The sequence below is a fragment of the Schistocerca cancellata genome, chromosome 3 (assembly GCF_023864275.1).
Source record: "Schistocerca cancellata isolate TAMUIC-IGC-003103 chromosome 3, iqSchCanc2.1, whole genome shotgun sequence".
Taxonomy (NCBI): domain Eukaryota; kingdom Metazoa; phylum Arthropoda; class Insecta; order Orthoptera; family Acrididae; genus Schistocerca; species Schistocerca cancellata.
Genome location: NC_064628.1, coordinates 413299911 through 413304910, shown reverse-complemented (window position 1 = coordinate 413304910; position 5000 = coordinate 413299911). Strand labels below are relative to the sequence as shown.

The following is a 5000-nucleotide window of genomic DNA, read 5'->3' as shown; positions in this document are numbered from 1 at the left end:
AGCGGGTTACCCCGACCTTTCGGCCTAGGAAGACACGCTGATTCCTTCAGTGTAGCGCGCGTGCGGCCCAGAACATCTAAGGGCATCACAGACCTGTTATTGCTCAATCTCGTGCGGCTAGAAGCCGCCTGTCCCTCTAAGAAGAAAAGTAATCGCTGACAGCACGAAGGATGTCACGCGACTAGTTAGCAGGCTAGAGTCTCGTTCGTTATCGGAATTAACCAGACAAATCGCTCCACCAACTAAGAACGGCCATGCACCACCACCCACCGAATCAAGAAAGAGCTATCAATCTGTCAATCCTTCCGGTGTCCGGGCCTGGTGAGGTTTCCCGTGTTGAGTCAAATTAAGCCGCAGGCTCCACTCCTGGTGGTGCCCTTCCGTCAATTCCTTTAAGTTTCAGCTTTGCAACCATACTTCCCCCGGAACCCAAAAGCTTTGGTTTCCCGGAGGCTGCCCGCCGAGTCATCGGAGGAACTGCGGCGGATCGCTGGCTGGCATCGTTTATGGTTAGAACTAGGGCGGTATCTGATCGCCTTCGAACCTCTAACTTTCGTTCTTGATTAATGAAAACATACTTGGCAAATGCTTTCGCTTCTGTTCGTCTTGCGACGATCCAAGAATTTCACCTCTAACGTCGCAATACGAATGCCCCCGCCTGTCCCTATTAATCATTACCTCGGGTTCCGAAAACCAACAAAATAGAACCGAGGTCCTATTCCATTATTCCATGCACACAGTATTCAGGCGGGCTTGCCTGCTTTAAGCACTCTAATTTGTTCAAAGTAAACGTGCCGGCCCACCCAGACACTCAATAAAGAGCACCTTGGTAGGATTTCAACGGGGTCCGCCTCGGGACGCACGAACACGCACGAGGCGGTCGCACGCCTTCGGCTCGCCCCACCGGCAGGACGTCCCACGATACATGCCAGTTAAACACCGACGGGCGGTGAACCAACAGCGTGGGACACAAATCCAACTACGAGCTTTTTAACCGCAACAACTTTAATATACGCTATTGGAGCTGGAATTACCGCGGCTGCTGGCACCAGACTTGCCCTCCAATAGATACTCGTTAAAGGATTTAAAGTGTACTCATTCCGATTACGGGGCCTCGGATGAGTCCCGTATCGTTATTTTTCGTCACTACCTCCCCGTGCCGGGAGTGGGTAATTTGCGCGCCTGCTGCCTTCCTTGGATGTGGTAGCCGTTTCTCAGGCTCCCTCTCCGGAATCGAACCCTGATTCCCCGTTACCCGTTACAACCATGGTAGGCGCAGAACCTACCATCGACAGTTGATAAGGCAGACATTTGAAAGATGCGTCGCCGGTACGAGGACCGTGCGATCAGCCCAAAGTTATTCAGAGTCACCAAGGCAAACGGACCGGACGAGCCGACCGATTGGTTTTGATCTAATAAAAGCGTCCCTTCCATCTCTGGTCGGGACTCTGTTTGCATGTATTAGCTCTAGAATTACCACAGTTATCCAAGTAACGTGGGTACGATCTAAGGAACCATAACTGATTTAATGAGCCATTCGCGGTTTCACCTTAATGCGGCTTGTACTGAGACATGCATGGCTTAATCTTTGAGACAAGCATATGACTACTGGCAGGATCAACCAGGGAGCTGCGTCAACTAGAGCTGAGCAGCCGGCCGCCCGGGAGTGTGTCCCAGGGGCCCGCGCGAACACGCAAGCGTCCGCTCAATTATTCTGCAAACAGGAGGAGGCTGAGCTCCCCTGCACAATACACCTCGAAACCCTCTCAGGTCCCGGCGGCGCGCAGCGCCGTCCTAAGTACTTGGTCGGGTTCGAGAGAGGCGCAATCGCCCGGAGTTAGGCGAGTAGACGCTTTAGGTGCGACCACCCGTGCTCCCAACTGAGCTTGCCGCTGCCGACAGAGGCCCGGGAGCGTGCTGTCGTGGCATTGCCGGCGGGAGACAACACGCGCCACCTACGGTGACCGGCAGCTCCAACGCCAGCGCCACAGAAGGGCAAAGGCCCCACGTGGGTGCCGAAGCGAACTCTCCCAGCACAGCGCACGTGCCAACACGTCTGCACAACTGCGATACAAACCACCAGCGAGAACCGCTGGGGCGACCGAGCAGCAGACGGCGTCGCGGCGCCGAGTGCCGGGCGGCGGCGCATCCTCAACGCACACAGTCCTCAGTCGGACCAGCACACTGCAGATGTCCACCGCGCTTCGCACCGGGCCCGCGAGGACCCACTTTGGCCGCCCGGCGCCGCGCGCAGGGTGCCCCGGCGCGCAGCTGCGCCGCCTGCCGCGTCCGTCGGCCGGCGCGCCTGCCACTGGGCGCCCCCACCAGCCGGCTGTAGCGCGTGCGCCCACGCACCGCGCGGCCAGCACGCCGGGCGGCCCCCCCTCACCGGCCGGGGACGGTCCCACCCAGCCACCGCCGCGTATCGCTTCACACACAGATTTGCCCTTACTGATTTACCTCCAGCAACAACTACCGCACCATAATGGGTTTACCAGTTGTTCATTTGCGTAACGTCACCAGCAAACGTAGACGTCCATCCCACTTTGCAAATGCAACGATTATTGCATACCTGTCTGTTAGGTGTCACGACACACTACGTCTGCCCACATACACGCAACAAAATGTGCACGACTAGAGAACACGTGGGAGGTGGCCCCCCTACGTATGCGATGTCCATTACGAGACCGACTGTCAACCAGCATCTGTACCATGTCGCAGATGTGGAACGCGGTGCACCATGCTATCACACTGTGTGAGAAGAGACGACTACGTTTGAATACACGCGCCACTACATCAACAGACGGCTCATGCTGATCGCCATCCAGGGCGTCCGTTACTCCCACACGTCTCTATGGCGTACCACACTGCAATGTAGCTGTTATGGGGAGACGGCACGTGGCTGAGTGCACAACATTTGGACCGTATGGTTCGCTGTTGTTGGGCGCAGTCGTTGTACGGTCACACATGTGCCACAGCGTATCATTCAGTACATACGGACCTATGTGCAGTACAATGTGAGGGTTAAGCTTACGACATCAGCGGACAGTGGACACAGGCCGTACCACGACGTAGACTGAGCGCTTCGACATGCGAATGCCAGTGAACAGCTGCGAAGGGCATTGAACACGCAAGCACCTGAACGACCAGCGTGCGAAGGCAGGGGGGAGGGGGGGGGGCCATGTACATCCTGCAGTCGTCCACATTACAGTGTACAGCGGGAGCATGTAAAAAGTAAGCAACACTTGCGAAGTGTTGAACATGAAACGATACACAAGAGGGTGGGCGGTGCGAGTAGCGAACTATATTCAGAGGGTTGTGGTTAGACAACACTAGATTAATGTAACGTGTCATATGCCAATTACAGAGCAGGTTAAGGCACAACGTGGGTTAGGTTAAGGCACAACGTGGGTTAGGTTAAGGCACAACGTGGGTTAGGTTAAGGCACAACGTGGGTTAGGTTAAGGCACAACGTGGGTTAGGTTAAGGCACAACGTGGGTTAGGTTAAGGCACAACGTGGGTTAGGTTAAGGCACAACGTGGGTTAGGTTAAGGCACAACGTGGGTTAGGTTAAGGCACAACGTGGGTTAGGTTAAGGCACAACGTGGGTTAGGTTAAGGCACAACGTGGGTTAGGTTAAGGCACAACGTGGGTTAGGTTAAGGCACAACGTGGGTTAGGTTAAGGCACAACGTGGGTTAGGTTAAGGCACAACGTGGGTTAGGTTAAGGCACAACGTGGGTTAGGTTAAGGCACAACGTGGGTTAGGTTAAGGCACAACGTGGGTTAGGTTAAGGCACAACGTGGGTTAGGTTAAGGCACAACGTGGGTTAGGTTAAGGCACAACGTGGGTTAGGTTAAGGCACAACGTGGGTTAGGTTAAGGCACAACTTGGGTTAGGTTAAGGCACAACTTGGGTTAGGTTAAGGCACAACTTGGGTTAGGTTAAGGCACAACTTGGGTTAGGTTAAGGCACAACTTGGGTTAGGTTAAGGCACAACTTGGGTTAGGTTAAGGCACAACTTGGGTTAGGTTAAGGCACAACTTGGGTTAGGTTAAGGCACAACTTGGGTTAGGTTAAGGCACAACTTGGGTTAGGTTAAGGCACAAATTGCGTTACATTGCGGTACAAATTGCGTTACATTGCGGTACAAATTGCGTTACATTGCGGTACAAATTGCGTTACATTGCGTTACGAATTGCGTTACATTGCGTTACGAATTTGGTTAGGTTAAGGTGCAAAATGGGTTGGATTACAGTACACAACGTGGTAAGAGAGTGTGTTGGGGGGGGGGGGGGGCCCGAGGTTCGTTGGTAGTGATCATTGTAAGTGAATGTCTGAGGCAGCTTCAGTTTGTCACAGCAGTTATGTCTCGTCAGGATGCGCTTATGCGCTTTTCGCTCGTGACTGGAGGCGCGCCGCGTCTGTGGTTGCGGCAAGGGAGCGGCAGACCTGTGTGATTCATTCCTGCCATTGTTTCTGTGCCGTAACAGGAGGCAGTGTGGTGGTGTTGGGTGCACCCCTGTGTAGGACATGTGTGGGTGTTGGTGGCTTATCTGAGCAATTGTGGATGTCGGACGGGTGGGATATTCTATTTTATAATTGGACCCCCTGGTGTGGTTATCATAGTGTGGATGGTGTACTGTGGCGGAGAGGATGCACCGGACGTTGGTCCATGCTGGTGCTTACATATTGTATCTGTGTCTGTTACAGGCAGAGAGTAATGTGTGATAGAGTGTCTCGCTGAGGTGTGGTTCATATTGTGTGCACAGACTTACAGCATGTATAGGGACAGCGGGAATTTGGCATATTGGATATAACTCTTCATGAAACGCAAGATATAGGGGTGGATTGCAACGTACGAGTGTGGGAAGAGTCCGCCGTTCATCCGCTTGGGTTGCGATTTGGGCGGGGCACGTGCGGGTGCGGGTGGAGTGATTGTCGGTTGACTACTTCGTGCGACGCAGGCACTGGCGTTGGGGCTCCTGTCGTGGACAGA

General features: G+C 54.1%; 1 non-coding gene across 1 annotated transcript in view; it reads right to left on the bottom strand.

The window, feature by feature from the left end:
• LOC126178750 (small subunit ribosomal RNA) overlaps positions 1-1628 on the bottom strand; it is a 1909-nt gene extending 281 nt beyond the window's left edge. The window contains exon 1 of the ribosomal RNA XR_007536611.1: positions 1-1628. This exon is cut by the window's left edge and continues 281 nt beyond it. This is a non-coding gene — a ribosomal RNA (small subunit ribosomal RNA).
• Between the last annotated feature and the right edge of the window lie 3372 nt (positions 1629-5000).